At 34.8% G+C, this 21,291-nt stretch overlaps 1 protein-coding gene across 1 annotated transcript in view; it reads left to right on the top strand.

The window, feature by feature from the left end:
* Positions 1-244: 244 nt before the first annotated feature.
* The window catches only part of LOC143804114 (cullin-9-like), a 172,397-nt gene continuing 151,350 nt past the window's right edge, over positions 245-21,291 (top strand). The window contains exon 1 of the mRNA XM_077281866.1: positions 245-393. The gene's annotated coding sequence lies outside the window, so the exon portion shown is untranslated. The remainder of the gene's footprint in view (positions 394-21,291) is intronic.

Here is a 21,291-nt window from a genome sequence, read left to right as displayed (position 1 = left end):
ATCTCCCCTCCCCCGCGCACTTCTCCCCTCCCACTTCTCCCCTCCCCCATCTCCCCTCCCCCGCGCACTTCTCCCCTCCCCCATCTCCCCTCCCCCGCGCACTTCTCCCCCCTCCCCCATCTCCCCTCCCCCGCGCACATCTCCCCTCCCCCCTCCCCTCCATCACACGCGCACTCTCCTCTCTCACTTTCCGACTGTCGCTCCCTATTAGGCACGTGACTGCGCACAGCCGCTCACTCTCTGAGTTACGTGACATCACTCGGTCACATTACCCGGTGACGTCACACGTCCGTCCCTTCTTGGTATTTTCACCTCAATTCACCGGAGATCAGGAACCGGAAATTCCGTGAACCGCGAACAGCGGCGAATCAGTACCGGCCGCCACCAGCAGAGGTCAGTGTCCACGTACCAGTACTGTGCGCCCTGCTTTACTGCACACGTCCACAGGAGGGCGCAAAGTACACTGTCCACCTGTAACCGGTGTTATAACCACACACTGCCCCCTGTGTATATATAATATACCCTGTATGTAATAACTGCAGTATTATAACCAGTGCCCCCTGTATATATATAATATACCCTGTATGTAATAACTGCAGTGTTATAACCAGTGCCCCCCTGTATATATATAATATACCCTGTATGTAATAACTGCAGTATTATAACCAGTGCCCCCTGTATATATATATAATATACCCTGTATGTAATAACTGCAGTATTATAACCAGTGCCCCCTGTATATATATAATATACCCTGTATGTAATAACTGCAGTATTATAACCAGTGCCCCCTGTATATATATAATATACCCTGTATGTAATAACTGCAGTATTATAACCAGTGCCCCCTGTATATATATAATATACCCTGTATGTAATAACTGCAGTATTATAACCAGTGCCCCCTGTGTATATATAATATACCCTGTATGTAATAACTGCAGTATTATAACCAGTGCCCCCTGTATATATATATATAATATACCCTGTATGTAATAACTGCAGTATTATAACCAGTGCCCCCTGTGTATATATAATATACCCTGTATGTAATAACTGCAGTATTATAACCAGTGCCCCCTGTATATATATATATAATATACCCTGTATGTAATAACTGCAGTATTATAACCAGTGCCCCCTGTATATATATATATAATATACCCTGTATGTAATAACTGCAGTATTATAACCAGTGCCCCCTGTATATATATATATAATATACCCTGTATGTAATAACTGCAGTATTATAACCAGTGCCCCCTGTATATATATATATAATATACCCTGTATGTAATAACTGCAGTATTATAACCAGTGCCCCCTGTATATATATATATAATATACCCTGTATGTAATAACTGCAGTATTATAACCAGTGCCCCCTCTATATATATATAATATACCCTGTATGTAATAACTGCAGTGTTATAACCAGTGCCCCCTGTATATATATATAATATACCCTGTATGTAATAACTGCAGTATTATAACCAGTGCCCCCTGTATATATATAATATACCCTGTATGTAATAACTGCAGTGTTATAACCAGTGCCCCCTGTATATATATAATATACCCTGTATGTAATAACTGCAGTGTTATAACCAGTGCCCCCTGTATATATATATATAATATACCCTGTATGTAGTAACTGCAGTGTTATAACCAGTGCCCCCCTGTATATATATAATATACCCTGTATGTAATAACTGCAGTATTATAACCAGTGCCCCCTGTATATATATATATATAATATACCCTGTATGTAATAACTGCAGTATTATAACCAGTGCCCCCTGTATATATATAATATACCCTGTATGTAATAACTGCAGTGTTATAACCAGTGCCCCCTGTATATATATAATATACCCTGTATGTAGTAACTGCAGTATTATAACCAGTGCCCCCTGTATATATATATAATATACCCTGTATGTAATAACTGCAGTATTATAACCAGTGCCCCCTGTATATATATATATATAATATACCCTGTATGTAGTAACTGCAGTATTATAACCAGTGTCCCCTGTATATATATAATATACCCTGTATGTAGTAACTGCAGTATTATAACCAGTGCCCCCCTGTATATATATAATATACCCTGTATGTAATAACTGCAGTATTATAACCAGTGCCCCCTGTATATATATATATAATATACCCTGTATGTAATAACTGCAGTATTATAACCAGTGCCCCCTGTATATTTATAATATACCCTGTATGTAGTAACTGCAGTATTATAACCAGTGTCCCCTGTATATATATAATATACCCTGTATGTAGTAACTGCAGTATTATAACCAGTGTCCCCTGTATATATATAATATACCCTGTATGTAGTAACTGCAGTGTTATAACCAGTGCCCCCCTGTATATATATAATATACCCTGTATGTAATAACTGCAGTATTATAACCAGTGCCCCCTGTATATATATATATATAATATACCCTGTATGTAGTAACTGCAGTATTATAACCAGTGCCCCCTGTGTATATATAATATACCCTGTATGTAATAACTGCAGTATTATAACCAGTGCCCCCTGTGTATATATATATATATAATATACCCTGTATGTAATAACTGCAGTATTATAACCAGTGCCCCCTGTATATATATATAATATACCCTGTATGTAATAACTGCAGTATTATAACCAGTGCCCCCTGTATATATATAATATACCCTGTATGTAATAACTGCAGTATTATAACCAGTGCCCCCTGTATATATATATATATAATATACCCTGTATGTAATAACTGCAGTATTATAACCAGTGCCCCCTGTATATATATAATATACCCTGTATGTAATAACTGCAGTATTATAACCAGTGCCCCCTGTATATATATATAATATACCCTGTATGTAATAACTGCAGTATTATAACCAGTGCCCCCTGTATATATATATATAATATACCCTGTATGTAATAACTGCAGTGTTATAACCAATGTCCCCTGTATATATATATATATATATATAATATACCCTGTATGTAGTAACTGCAGTGTTATAACCAGTGCCCCTGTATATATATAATATACCCTGTATGTAGTAACTGCAGTATTATAACCAGTGCCCCCTGTATATATATATAATATACCCTGTATGTAATAACTGCAGTATTATAACCAGTGCCCCCTGTATATATATATAATATACCCTGTATGTAAGAACTGCAGTATTATAACCAGTGCCCCCTGTATATATATAATATACCCTGTATGTAATAACTGCAGTGTTATAACCAGTGTCCCCTGTATATATATAATATACCCTGTATGTAATAACTGCAGTATTATAACCAGTGCCCCCTGTATATATATAATATACCCTGTATGTAATAACTGCAGTATTATAACCAGTGCCCCCTGTATATATATAATATACCCTGTATGTAGTAACTGCAGTATTATAACCAGTGCCCCCTGTATATATATAATATACCCTGTATGTAATAACTGCAGTATTATAACCAGTGCCCCCTGTATATATATAATATACCCTGTATGTAGTAACTGCAGTATTATAACCACTGCCCCCTGTATATATATAATATACCCTGTATGTAATAACTGCAGTATTATAACCAGTGCCCCCTGTATATATATAATATACCCTGTATGTAATAACTGCAGTATTATAACCAGTGCCCCCTGTATATATATAATATACCCTGTATGTAATAACTGCAGTATTATAACCACTGCCCCCTGTATATATATAATATACCCTGTATGTAATAACTGCAGTATTATAACCAGTGCCCCCTGTATATATATATAATATACCCTGTATGTAGTAACTGCAGTATTATAGCCAGTGCCCCCTGTATATATATAATATACCCTGTATGTAATAACTGCAGTGTTATAACCAGTGCCCCCTGTATATATATATATATAATACACCCTGTATGTAATAACTGCAGTATTATAACCAGTGCCCCCTGTATATATATAATATACCCTGTATGTAATAACTGCAGTATTATAACCAGTGCCCCCTGTATATATATATAATATACCCTGTATGTAATAACTGCAGTATTATAACCAGTGCCCCCTGTATATATATAATATACCCTGTATGTAGTAACTGCAGTATTATAACCCGTGCCCCCTGTATATATATAATATACCCTGTATGTAATAACTGCAGTATTATAACCAGTGCCCCCTGTATATATATAATATACCCTGTATGTAATAACTGCAGTGTTATAACCAGTGCCCCCTGTATATATATAATATACCCTGTATGTAGTAACTGCAGTATTATAACCAGTGCCCCCTGTATATATATAATATACCCTGTATGTAATAACTGCAGTATTATAACCAGTGCCCCCTGTATATATATATATAATATACCCTGTATGTAATAACTGCAGTATTATAACCAGTGCCCCCTGTATATATATAATATACCCTGTATGTAATAACTGCAGTGTTATAACCAGTGCCCCCTGTATATATATATATAATATACCCTGTATGTAATAACTGCAGTATTATAACCAGTGCCCCCTGTATATATATAATATACCCTGTATGTAATAACTGCAGTATTATAACCAGTGCCCCCTGTATATATATAATATACCCTGTATGTAATAACTGCAGTGTTATAACCAGTGCCCCCTGTATATATATAATATACCCTGTATGTAATAACTGCAGTGTTATAACCAGTGCCCCCCTGTATATATATAATATACCCTGTATGTAATAACTGCAGTATTATAACCAGTGCCCCCTGTATATATATAATATACCCTGTATGTAATAACTGCAGTATTATAACCAGTGCACCCTGTATATATATAATATACCCTGTATGTAGTAACTGCAGTGTTATAACCAGTGCCCCCTGTATATATATAATATACCCTGTATGTAATAACTGCAGTATTATAACCAGTGCCCCCTGTATATATATATATAATATACCCTGTATGTAATAACTGCAGTATTATAACCAGTGCCCCCTGTATATATATAATATACCCTGTATGTAATAACTGCAGTATTATAACCAGTGCCCCCTGTGTATATATAATATACCCTGTATGTAGTAACTGCAGTATTATAACCAGTGCCCCCTGTATATATATAATATACCCTGTATGTAATAACTGCAGTATTATAACCAGTGCCCCCTGTATATATATATAATATACCCTGTATGTAGTAACTGCAGTATTATAACCAGTGCCCCCTGTATATATATAATATACCCTGTATGTAATAACTGCAGTGTTATAACCAGTGCCCCCTGTATATATATAATATACCCTGTATGTAGTAACTGCAGTATTATAACCAGTGCCCCCTGTATATATATAATATACCCTGTATGTAATAACTGCAGTGTTATAACCAGTGCCCCCTGTATATATATATATAATATACCCTGTATGTAATAACTGCAGTATTATAACCAGTGCCCCCTGTATATATATAATATACCCTGTATGTAATAACTGCAGTGTTATAACCAGTGCCCCCTGTATATATATATATAATATACCCTGTATGTAATAACTGCAGTATTATAACCAGTGCCCCCTGTATATATATATATAATATACCCTGTATGTAGTAACTGCAGTGTTATAACCAGTGCCCCCTGTATATATATAATATACCCTGTATGTAGTAACTGCAGTATTATAACCAGTGCCCCCTGTATATATATATAATATACCCTGTATGTAATAACTGCAGTATTATAACCAGTGCCCCCTGTATATATATAATATACCCTGTATGTAATAACTGCAGTATTATAACCAGTGCCCCCTGTATATATATATATATAATACACCCTGTATGTAATAACTGCAGTATTATAACCAGTGCCCCCTGTATATATATAATATACCCTGTATGTAGTAACTGCAGTATTATAACCAGTGCCCCCTGTATATATATATAATATACCCTGTATGTAATAACTGCAGTATTATAACCAGTGCCCCCTGTATATATATAATATACCCTGTATGTAGTAACTGCAGTGTTATAACCAGTGCCCCCTGTATATATATATATAATATACCCTGTATGTAATAACTGCAGTATTATAACCAGTGCCCCCTGTATATATATAATATACCCTGTATGTAATAACTGCAGTGTTATAACCAGTGCCCCCTGTATATATATATATAATACACCCTGTATGTAATAACTGCAGTATTATAACCAGTGCCCCCTGTATATATATAATGTACCCTGTATGTAATAACTGCAGTGTTATAACCAGTGCCCCCTGTATATATATATATAATATACCCTGTATGTAATAACTGCAGTGTTATAACCAGTGCCCCCTGTATATATAATATACCCTGTATGTAGTAACTGCAGTATTATAACCAGTGCCCCCTGTATATATATCTATATATATAATTGTCTAAGGGTTTTTCCGTCTGTCTGTCTGTCTGTCTGTCTGTCTGTCTGTCCTGGAAATCCCGCGTCTCTGATTGGTCGAGGCTGCCAGGCCTCGACCAATCAGCGACGGGCACAGCATGGCGACGATGATGTCATAATGGAAATCCCGCGTCTCTGATTGGTCGAGGCCGCCAGGCCTCGACCAATCAGCGACGGGCACAGTATCGACGTAGATGTCATAATGGTTGCCATGGCGACGATGATGTCATAAAGGTTGCCTCGACCAATCAGCGACGGGCACAGTCTGCCGCGAATCACATACTACGGGGACATACATATTCTAGAATACCCGATGCTTTAGAATCGGGCCACAGTCTAGTATATAATATACCCTGTATGTAATAACTGCAGTATTATAACCAGTGCCCCCTGTATATATATATATAATATACCCTGTATGTAATAACTGCAGTATTATAACCAGTGCCCCCTGTATATATATATATAATACACCCTGTATGTAATAACTGCAGTATTATAACCAGTGCCCCCTGTATATATATATAATATACCCTGTATGTAATAACTGCAGTATTATAACCAGTGCCCCCTGTATATATATATATAATATACCCTGTATGTAATAACTGCAGTATTATAACCAGTGCCCCCTGTATATAATATACCCTGTATGTAATAACTGCAGTATTATAACCAGTGCCCCCTGTATATATATATATATAATATACCCTGTATGTAGTAACTGCAGTATTATAACCAGTGCCCCCTGTATATATATAATATACCCTGTATGTAATAACTGCAGTATTATAACCAGTGCCCCCTGTATATATATATAATATACCCTGTATGTAATAACTGCAGTATTATAACCAGTGCCCCCTGTATATATATAATATACCCTGTATGTAATAACTGCAGTATTATAACCAGTGCCCCCTGTATATATATATATAATATACCCTGTATGTAATAACTGCAGTATTATAACCAGTGCCCCCTGTATATATATATATAATATTCCCTGTATGTAGTAACTGCAGTGTTATAACCAGTGCCCCCTGTATATATATAATATACCCTGTATGTAATAACTGCAGTATTATAACCAGTGCACCCTGTATATATATATATAATATACCCTGTATGTAATAACTGCAGTATTATAACCAGTGCCCCCTGTATATATATAATATACCCTGTATGTAATAACTGCAGTATTATAACCAGTGCCCCCTGTATATATATATATATAATATACCCTGTATGTAGTAACTGCAGTATTATAACCAGTGCCCCCTGTATATATATAATATACCCTGTATGTAATAACTGCAGTATTATAACCAGTGCCCCCTGTATATATATAATATACCCTGTATGTAGTAACTGCAGTATTATAACCAGTGCCCCCTGTATATATATATAATATACCCTGTATGTAATAACTGCAGTATTATAACCAGTGCCCCCTGTATATATATATGTAATATACCCTGTATGTAATAACTGCAGTATTATAACCAGTGCCCCCTGTATATATATAATATACCCTGTATGTAGTAACTGCAGTGTTATAACCAGTGCCCCCTGTATATATATATATAATATACCCTGTATGTAATAACTGCAGTATTATAACCAGTGCCCCCTGTATATATATAATATACCCTGTATGTAGTAACTGCAGTATTATAACCAGTGCCCCCTGTATATCTATATATATAATTGTCTAAGGGTTTTTCCGTCTGTCTGTCTGTCTGTCTGTCTGTCTGTCTGTCTGTCTTTCTGTCTGTCTGTCTGTCTGTCTGTCTGTCTGTCCTGGAAATCACTCCATATAAGGTATGGTCTACAAACAGGATACCTTATATGGAGTGGTCGGCGGTTTGTAGACCATACCTTATATGGAGTGGTCGGCGGTTTGTAGACCATACCTTATATGGAGTGGTCGGCGGTTTGTAGACCATACCTTATATGGAGTGGTCGGCGGTTTGTAGACCATACCTTATATGGAGTGGTCGACGGTTTGTCGGGCGGCCTCGACCAATCAGAGATGGGCACAGCATGGCGACGATGATGTCATAATGGTTGCCATGGCGACGATGATGTCATAAAGGTTGCCTCGACCAATCAGCGACGGGCACAGTCTGCCGCGAATCACATACTACGGGGACATGCATATTCTAGAATACCCGATGCATTAGAATCGGGCCACAGTCTAGTATATATATAATAACCCTGCATGTAATAACTGCAGTGTTATAACCAGTGCCCCCTGTATATATATATATATATATATAATATACCCTGTATGTAATAACTGCAGTGTTATAACCAGTGCCCCCTGTATATGTATAATATACCCTGTATGTAATAACTGCAGTATTATAACCAGTGCCCCCTGTATATATATAATATACCCTGTATGTAATAACTGCAGTGTTATAACCAGTGCCCCCTGTATATATATAATATACCCTGTATGTAATAACTGCAGTATTATAACCAGTGCCCCCTGTATATATATATATATATATATATATATATATATAATATACCCTGTATGTAATAACTGCAGTATTATAACCAGTGTCCCCTGTATATATATATATAATATACCCTGTATGTAATAACTGCAGTATTATAACCAGTGCCCCCTGTATATATATATAATATACACTGTATGTAATAACTGCAGTGTTATAACCAGTGCCCCCTGTATATATATAATATACCCTGTATGTAATAACTGCAGTATTATAACCAGTGCCCCCTGTATATATATATATATAATACACCCTGTATGTAATAACTGCAGTATTATAACCAGTGCCCCCTGTATATATATAATATACCCTGTATGTAATAACTGCAGTATTATAACCAGTGCCCCCTGTATATATATATATATAATACACCCTGTATGTAATAACTGCAGTATTATAACCAGTGCCCCCTGTATATATATAATATACCCTGTATGTAGTAACTGCAGTATTATAACCAGTGCCCCCTGTATATATATATAATATACCCTGTATGTAATAACTGCAGTATTATAACCAGTGCCCCCTGTATATATATAATATACCCTGTATGTAGTAACTGCAGTGTTATAACCAGTGCCCCCTGTATATATATATATAATATACCCTGTATGTAATAACTGCAGTATTATAACCAGTGCCCCCTGTATATATATAATATACCCTGTATGTAATAACTGCAGTGTTATAACCAGTGCCCCCTGTATATATATATATAATACACCCTGTATGTAATAACTGCAGTATTATAACCAGTGCCCCCTGTATATATATCTATATATATAATTGTCTAAGGGTTTTTCCGTCTGTCTGTCTGTCTGTCTGTCTGTCTGTCTGTCCTGGAAATCCCGCGTCTCTGATTGGTCGAGGCTGCCAGGCCTCGACCAATCAGCGACGGGCACAGCATGGCGACGATGATGTCATAATGGAAATCCCGCGTCTCTGATTGGTCGAGGCCGCCAGGCCTCGACCAATCAGCGACGGGCACAGTATCGACGTAGATGTCATAATGGTTGCCATGGCGACGATGATGTCATAAAGGTTGCCTCGACCAATCAGCGACGGGCACAGTCTGCCGCGAATCACATACTACGGGGACATACATATTCTAGAATACCCGATGCTTTAGAATCGGGCCACAGTCTAGTATATAATATACCCTGTATGTAATAACTGCAGTATTATAACCAGTGCCCCCTGTATATATATATATAATACACCCTGTATGTAATAACTGCAGTATTATAACCAGTGCCCCCTGTATATATATATAATATACCCTGTATGTAATAACTGCAGTATTATAACCAGTGCCCCCTGTATATATATATATAATATACCCTGTATGTAATAACTGCAGTATTATAACCAGTGCCCCCTGTATATAATATACCCTGTATGTAATAACTGCAGTATTATAACCAGTGCCCCCTGTATATATATATATATAATATACCCTGTATGTAGTAACTGCAGTATTATAACCAGTGCCCCCTGTATATATATAATATACCCTGTATGTAATAACTGCAGTATTATAACCAGTGCCCCCTGTATATATATATAATATACCCTGTATGTAATAACTGCAGTATTATAACCAGTGCCCCCTGTATATATATAATATACCCTGTATGTAATAACTGCAGTATTATAACCAGTGCCCCCTGTATATATATATATAATATACCCTGTATGTAATAACTGCAGTATTATAACCAGTGCCCCCTGTATATATATATATAATATTCCCTGTATGTAGTAACTGCAGTGTTATAACCAGTGCCCCCTGTATATATATAATATACCCTGTATGTAATAACTGCAGTATTATAACCAGTGCACCCTGTATATATATATATAATATACCCTGTATGTAATAACTGCAGTATTATAACCAGTGCCCCCTGTATATATATAATATACCCTGTATGTAATAACTGCAGTATTATAACCAGTGCCCCCTGTATATATATATAATATACCCTGTATGTAGTAACTGCAGTATTATAACCAGTGCCCCCTGTATATATATAATATACCCTGTATGTAATAACTGCAGTATTATAACCAGTGCCCCCTGTATATATATAATATACCCTGTATGTAGTAACTGCAGTATTATAACCAGTGCCCCCTGTATATATATATAATATACCCTGTATGTAATAACTGCAGTATTATAACCAGTGCCCCCTGTATATATATATGTAATATACCCTGTATGTAATAACTGCAGTATTATAACCAGTGCCCCCTGTATATATATAATATACCCTGTATGTAGTAACTGCAGTGTTATAACCAGTGCCCCCTGTATATATATATATAATATACCCTGTATGTAATAACTGCAGTATTATAACCAGTGCCCCCTGTATATATATAATATACCCTGTATGTAGTAACTGCAGTATTATAACCAGTGCCCCCTGTATATCTATATATATAATTGTCTAAGGGTTTTTCCGTCTGTCTGTCTGTCTGTCTGTCTGTCTGTCTGTCTGTCTTTCTGTCTGTCTGTCTGTCTGTCTGTCTGTCTGTCCTGGAAATCACTCCATATAAGGTATGGTCTACAAACAGGATACCTTATATGGAGTGGTCGGCGGTTTGTAGACCATACCTTATATGGAGTGGTCGGCGGTTTGTAGACCATACCTTATATGGAGTGGTCGGCGGTTTGTAGACCATACCTTATATGGAGTGGTCGGCGGTTTGTAGACCATACCTTATATGGAGTGGTCGACGGTTTGTCGGGCGGCCTCGACCAATCAGAGATGGGCACAGCATGGCGACGATGATGTCATAATGGTTGCCATGGCGACGATGATGTCATAAAGGTTGCCTCGACCAATCAGCGACGGGCACAGTCTGCCGCGAATCACATACTACGGGGACATGCATATTCTAGAATACCCGATGCATTAGAATCGGGCCACAGTCTAGTATATATATAATATACCCTGTATGTAATAACTGCAGTATTATAACCAGTGCCCCCTGTATATATATAATATACCCTGTATGTAATAACTGCAGTGTTATAACCAGTGCCCCCTGTATATACCGGTATATAATATACCCTGTATGTAATAACTGCAGTGTTATAACCAGTGCCCCCTGTGTATATATAATATACCCTGTATGTAGTAACTGCAGTGTTATAACCAGTGCCCCCTGTATATATATATAATATACCCTGTATGTAATAACTGCAGTATTATAACCAGTGCCCCCTGTATATATATAATATACCCTGTATGTAATAACTGCAGTGTTATAACCAGTGCCCCCTGTATATATATAATATACCCTGTATGTAATAACTGCAGTGTTATAACCAGTGCCCCCTGTATATATATATAATATACCCTGTATGTAATAACTGCAGTATTATAACCAGTGCCCCCTGTGTATATATAATATACCCTGTATGTAGTAACTGCAGTGTTATAACCAGTGCCCCCTGTATATATATATATAATACACCCTGTATGTAATAACTGCAGTATTATAACCAGTGCCCCCTGTATATATATATAATATACCCTGTATGTAATAACTGCAGTATTATAACCAGTGCCCCCTGTATATATATATATAATACACCCTGTATGTAATAACTGCAGTATTATAACCAGTGCCCCCTGTATATATATATATAATACACCCTGTATGTAATAACTGCAGTATTATAACCAGTGCCCCCTGTATATATATATAATATACCCTGTATGTAATAACTGCAGTATTATAACCAGTGCCCCCTGTATATATATAATATACCCTGTATGTAATAACTGCAGTGTTATAACCAGTGCCCCCTGTATATATATATAATATACCCTGTATGTAATAACTGCAGTATTATAACCAGTGCCCCCTGTATATATATATATATAATATACCCTGTATGTAATAACTGCAGTATTATAACCCGTGCCCCCTGTATATATATATAATATACCCTGTATGTAATAACTGCAGTATTATAACCAGTGCCCCCTGTATATATATATATAATATACCCTGTATGTAATAACTGCAGTGTTATAACCAGTGCCCCCTGTATATATATAATATACCCTGTATGTAATAACTGCAGTGTTATAACCAGTGCCCCCTGTATATATATAATATACCCTGTATGTAATAACTGCAGTATTATAACCAGTGCCCCCTGTATATATATATAATATACCCTGTATGTAATAACTGCAGTATTATAACCAGTGCCCCCTGTATATATATAATATACCCTGTATGTAATAACTGCAGTATTATAACCAGTGCCCCCTGTATATATATAATATACCCTGTATGTAATAACTGCAGTGTTATAACCAGTGCCCCCTGTATATATATATAATATACCCTGTATGTAATAACTGCAGTGTTATAACCAGTTCCCCCTGTATATATATAATATACCCTGTATGTAATAACTGCAGTGTTATAACCAGTGCCCCCTGTATATATATAATATACCCTGTATGTAATAACTGCAGTGTTATAACCAGTGCCCCCTGTATATATATATATAATATACCCTGTATGTAATAACTGTAGTATTATAACCAGTGCCCCCTGTATATATATATAATATACCCTGTATGTAATAACTGCAGTGTTATAACCAGTGCCCCCTGTATATATATAATATACCCTGTATGTAATAACTGCAGTATTATAACCAGTGCACCCTGTATATATATATATATATATAATATACCCTGTATGTAATAACTGCAGTATTATAACCAGTGCCCCCTGTATATATATAATATACCCTGTATGTAATAACTGCAGTGTTATAACCAGTGCCCCCTGTATATATATATATATAATATACCCTGTATGTAATAACTGCAGTATTATAACCAGTGCCCCCTGTATATATATATAATATACCCTGTATGTAATAACTGCAGTATTATAACCAGTGCCCCCTGTATATATATAATATACCCTGTATGTAATAACTGCAGTATTATAACCAGTGCCCCCTGTATATATATATATATATATATATATATAATATACCCTGTATGTAGTAACTGCAGTGTTATAACCTCTGCCCCCTGTATATATATAATATACCCTGTATGTAATAACTGCAGTGTTATAACCAGAGCCCCCTGTATATATATATATATATATATATATATATATATATATATATATATATATATATATATAATATACCCTGTATGTAATAACTGCAGTATTATAACCAGTGCCCCCTGTATATATATAATATACCCTGTATGTAATAACTGCAGTATTATAACCAGTGCCCCCTGTATATATATATATATATATATAATATACCCTGTATGTAATAACTGCAGTATTATAACCAGTGCCCCCTGTATATATATAATATACCCTGGATGTAATAACTGCAGTGTTATAACCAGTGCCCCCTGTATATATATAATATACCCTGTATGTAATAACTGCAGTGTTATAACCAGTGCCCCCTGTATATATATATATAATATACCCTGTATGTAATAACTGCAGTATTATAACCAGTGCCCCCTGTATATATATAATATACCCTGTATGTAATAACTGCAGTGTTATAACCAGTGCCCCCTGTATATATATATATATAATATACCCTGTATGTAGTAACTGCAGTGTTATAACCAGTGCACCCTGTATATATATATATAATATACCCTGTATGTAATAACTGCAGTGTTATAACCAGTGCCCCCTGTATATATATAATATACCCTGTATGTAATAACTGCAGTGTTATAACCAATGTCCCCTGTATATATATATATATAATATACCCTGTATGTAATAACTGCAGTATTATAACCAGTGCCCCCTGTATATATATAATATACCCTGTATGTAATAACTGCAGTATTATAACCAGTGCCCCCTGTATATATATAATATACCCTGTATGTAATAACTGCAGTGTTATAACCAGTGCCCCCTGTATATATATAATATACCCTGTATGTAATAACTGCAGTGTTACAACCACTGCCCCCTGTATATATATAATATACCCTGTATGTAATAACTGCATTGTTATAACCAGTGCCCCCTGTATATATATAATATACCCTGTATGTAATAACTGCAGTATTATAACCAGTGCCCCCTGTATATATATAATATACCCTGTATGTAATAACTGCAGTATTATAACCAGTGCCCCCTGTATATATATATATAATATACCCTGTATGTAATAACTGCAGTATTATAACCAGTGCCCCCTGTATATATATATAATATACCCTGTATGTAATAACTGCAGTATTATAACCAGTGCCCCCTGTATATATATATATAATATACCCTGTATGTAATAACTGCAGTATTATAACCAGTGCCCCCTGTATATATATATATAATATACCCTGTATGTAATAACTGCAGTGTTATAACCAGTGCCCCCTGTATATATATATATAATATACCCTGTATGTAATAACTGCAGTATTATAACCAGTGCCCCCTGTATATATATATAATATACCCTGTATGTAATAACTGCAGTATTATAACCAGTGCCCCCTGTATATATATATATAATATACCCTGTATGTAATAACTGCAGTATTATAACCAGTGCACCCTGTATATATATATAATATACCCTGTATGTAATAACTGCAGTGTTATAACCAATGTCCCCTGTATATATATAATATACCCTGTATGTAATAACTGCAGTATTATAACCAGTGCCCCCTGTATATATATATAATATACCCTGTATGTAATAACTGCAGTATTATAACCAGTGCCCCCTGTATATATATATATATATATATATATATATATATATATATATATATATATATATATAATATACCCTGTATGTAATAACTGCAGTATTATAACCAGTGCCCCCTGTATATATATAATATACCCTGTATGTAATAACTGCAGTGTTATAACCAGTGCCCCCCTGTATATATGTAATATACCCTGTATGTAATAACTGCAGTATTATAACCAGTGCCCCCTGTATATATATATAATATACCCTGTATGTAATAACTGCAGTGTTATAACCAGTGCCCCCTGTATATATATAATATACCCTGTATGTAATAACTGCAGTATTATAACCAGTGCCCCCTGTATATATATAATATACCCTGTATGTAATAACTGCAGTGTTATAACCAGTGCCCCCTGTATATATATAATATACCCTGTATGTAATAACTGCAGTGTTATAACCAGTGCCCCCTGTATATATATAATATACCCTGTATGTAATAACTGCAGTATTATAACCAGTGCCCCCTGTATATATATATAATATACCCTGTATGTAATAACTGCAGTATTATAACCAGTGCCCCCTGTATATATATATAATATACCCTGTATGTAATAACTGCAGTGTTATAACCAGTGCCCCCTGTATATATATATAATATACCCTGTATGTAATAACTGCAGTATTATAACCAGTGCCCCCTGTATATATATAATATACCCTGTATGTAATAACTGCAGTATTATAACCAGTGCCCCCTGTATATATATAATATACCCTGTATGTAATAACTGCAGTGTTATAACCAGTGCCCCCTGTATATATATATAATATACCCTGTATGTAATAACTGCAGTGTTATAACCAGTGCCCCCTGTATATATATATATAATATACCCTGTATGTAATAACTGCAGTGTTATAACCAGTGCCCCCTGTATATATATATATAATATACCCTGTATGTAATAACTGCAGTATTATAACCAGTGCCCCCTGTATATATATAATATACCCTGTATGTAATAACTGCAGTGTTATAACCAGTGCCCCCTGTATATATATATATATATATATAATATACCCTGTATGTAATAACTGCAGTATTATAACCAGTGCCCCCTGTATATATATAATATACCCTGTATGTAATAACTGCAGTGTTATAACCAGTGCCCCCTGTATATATATAATATACCCTGTATGTAATAACTGCAGTATTATAACCAGTGCCCCCTGTATATATATAATATACCCTGTATGTAATAACTGCAGTATTATAACCAGTGCCCCCTGTATATATATATATATAATATACCCTGTATGTAATAACTGCAGTATTATAACCAGTGCCCCCTGTATATATATATATATAATATACCCTGTATGTAATAACTGCAGTATTATAACCAGTGCCCCCTGTATATATATATAATATACCCTGTATGTAATAACTGCAGTGTTATAACCAGTGCCCCCTGTATATATATAATATACCCTGTATGTAATAACTGCAGTATTATAACCAGTGCCCCCTGTATATATATAATATACCCTGTATGTAATAACTGCAGTATTATAACCAGTGCCCCCTGTATATATATATAATATACCCTGTATGTAATAACTGCAGTATTATAACCAGTGCCCCCTGTATATATATATATAATATACCCTGTATGTAATAACTGCAGTATTATAACCAGTGCCCCCTGTATATATATATATATATATATAATATACCCTGTATGTAATAACTGCAGTATTATAACCAGTGCCCCCTGTATATATATAATATACCCTGGATGTAATAACTGCAGTGTTATAACCAGTGCCCCCTGTATATATATAATATACCCTGTATGTAATAACTGCAGTGTTATAACCAGTGCCCCCTGTATATATATATATAATATACCCTGTATGTAATAACTGCAGTATTATAACCAGTGCCCCCTGTATATATATAATATACCCTGTATGTAATAACTGCAGTGTTATAACCAGTGCCCCCTGTATATATATATATATAATATACCCTGTATGTAGTAACTGCAGTGTTATAACCAGTGCACCCTGTATATATATATATAATATACCCTGTATGTAATAACTGCAGTGTTATAACCAGTGCCCCCTGTATATATATAATATACCCTGTATGTAATAACTGCAGTGTTATAACCAATGTCCCCTGTATATATATATATATAATATACCCTGTATGTAATAACTGCAGTATTATAACCAGTGCCCCCTGTATATATATAATATACCCTGTATGTAATAACTGCAGTGTTACAACCACTGCCCCCTGTATATATATAATATACCCTGTATGTAATAACTGCATTGTTATAACCAGTGCCCCCTGTATATATATAATATACCCTGTATGTAATAACTGCAGTATTATAACCAGTGCCCCCTGTATATATATAATATACCCTGTATGTAATAACTGCAGTATTATAACCAGTGCCCCCTGTATATATATATATAATATACCCTGTATGTAATAACTGCAGTATTATAACCAGTGCCCCCTGTATATATATATAATATACCCTGTATGTAATAACTGCAGTATTATAACCAGTGCCCCCTGTATATATATATATAATATACCCTGTATGTAATAACTGCAGTATTATAACCAGTGCCCCCTGTATATATATATATAATATACCCTGTATGTAATAACTGCAGTGTTATAACCAGTGCCCCCTGTATATATATATATAATATACCCTGTATGTAATAACTGCAGTATTATAACCAGTGCCCCCTGTATATATATATAATATACCCTGTATGTAATAACTGCAGTATTATAACCAGTGCCCCCTGTATATATATATATAATATACCCTGTATGTAATAACTGCAGTATTATAACCAGTGCACCCTGTATATATATATAATATACCCTGTATGTAATAACTGCAGTGTTATAACCAATGTCCCCTGTATATATATAATATACCCTGTATGTAATAACTGCAGTATTATAACCAGTGCCCCCTGTATATATATATAATATACCCTGTATGTAATAACTGCAGTATTATAACCAGTGCCCCCTGTATATATATATATATATATATATATATATATATATATATATATATATATATATATATATATATATATAATATACCCTGTATGTAATAACTGCAGTATTATAACCAGTGCCCCCTGTATATATATAATATACCCTGTATGTAATAACTGCAGTGTTATAACCAGTGCCCCCCTGTATATATGTAATATACCCTGTATGTAATAACTGCAGTATTATAACCAGTGCCCCCTGTATATATATATATAATATACCCTGTATGTAATAACTGCAGTGTTATAACCAGTGCCCCCTGTATATATATAATATACCCTGTATGTAATAACTGCAGTATTATAACCAGTGCCCCCTGTATATATATAATATACCCTGTATGTAATAACTGCAGTGTTATAACCAGTGCCCCCTGTATATATATAATATACCCTGTATGTAATAACTGCAGTGTTATAACCAGTGCCCCCTGTATATATATAATATACCCTGTATGTAATAACTGCAGTATTATAACCAGTGCCCCCTGTATATATATATAATATACCCTGTATGTAATAACTGCAGTATTATAACCAGTGCCCCCTGTATATATATATAATATACCCTGTATGTAATAACTGCAGTGTTATAACCAGTGCCCCCTGTATATATATATAATATACCCTGTATGTAATAACTGCAGTATTATAACCAGTGCCCCCTGTATATATATAATATACCCTGTATGTAATAACTGCAGTATTATAACCAGTGCCCCCTGTATATATATAATATACCCTGTATGTAATAACTGCAGTGTTATAACCAGTGCCCCCTGTATATATATATAATATACCCTGTATGTAATAACTGCAGTGTTATAACCAGTGCCCCCTGTATATATATATATAATATACCCTGTATGTAATAACTGCAGTGTTATAACCAGTGCCCCCTGTATATATATATATAATATACCCTGTATGTAATAACTGCAGTATTATAACCAGTGCCCCCTGTATATATATAATATACCCTGTATGTAATAACTGCAGTGTTATAACCAGTGCCCCCTGTATATATATATATATATATATATATAATATACCCTGTATGTAATAACTGCAGTATTATAACCAGTGCCCCCTGTATATATATAATATACCCTGTATGTAATAACTGCAGTGTTATAACCAGTGCCCCCTGTATATATATAATATACCCTGTATGTAATAACTGCAGTATTATAACCAGTGCCCCCTGTATATATATAATATACCCTGTATGTAATAACTGCAGTATTATAACCAGTGCCCCCTGTATATATATATATATAATATACCCTGTATGTAATAACTGCAGTATTATAACCAGTGCCCCCTGTATATATATATATATAATATACCCTGTATGTAATAACTGCAGTATTATAACCAGTGCCCCCTGTATATATATATAATATACCCTGTATGTAATAACTGCAGTGTTATAACCAGTGCCCCCTGTATATATATAATATACCCTGTATGTAATAACTGCAGTATTATAACCAGTGCCCCCTGTATATATATAATATACCCTGTATGTAATAACTGCAGTATTATAACCAGTGCCCCCTGTATATATATATAATATACCCTGTATGTAATAACTGCAGTATTATAACCAGTGCCCCCTGTATATATATATATAATATACCCTGTATGTAATAACTGCAGTATTATAACCAGTGTCCCCTGTATATATATAATATACCCTGTATGTAATAACTGCAGTATTATAACCAGTGCCCCCGGTATATATATAATATACCCTGTATGTAATAACTGCAGTGTTATAACCAGTGCCCCCTGTATATATATATAATATACCCTGTATGTAATAACTGCAGTGTTATAACCAGTTCCCCCTGTATATATATAATATACCCTGTATGTAATAACTGCAGTGTTATAACCAGTGCCCCCTGTATATATATAATATACCCTGTATGCAATAACTGCAGTGTTATAACCAGTGCCCCCTGTATATATATATATATATAATATACCCTGTATGTAATAACTACAGTATTATAACCAGTGCCCCCTGTATATATATATAATATACCCTGTATGTAATAACTGCAGTATTATAACCAGTGCCCCCTGTATATATATAATATACCCTGTATGTAATAACTGCAGTATTATAACCAGTGCCCCCTGTATATATATAATATACCCTGTATGTAATAACTGCAGTATTATAACCAGTGCCCCCTGTATATATATATATATATAATATACCCTGTATATAATAACTGCAGTGTTATAACCAGTGCCCCCCTGTATATATATAATATACCCTGTATGTAATAACTGCAGTATTATAACCAGTGCCCCCTGTATATATATATATATATAATATACCCTGTATGTAATAACTGCAGTATTATAACCAGTGCCCCCTGTATATATATAATATACCCTGTATGTA

This window comes from Ranitomeya variabilis, chromosome 2, assembly GCF_051348905.1.
Source record: "Ranitomeya variabilis isolate aRanVar5 chromosome 2, aRanVar5.hap1, whole genome shotgun sequence".
Lineage (NCBI taxonomy): Eukaryota > Metazoa > Chordata > Amphibia > Anura > Dendrobatidae > Ranitomeya > Ranitomeya variabilis.
This window is presented reverse-complemented; position numbering and strand designations above follow the sequence as displayed.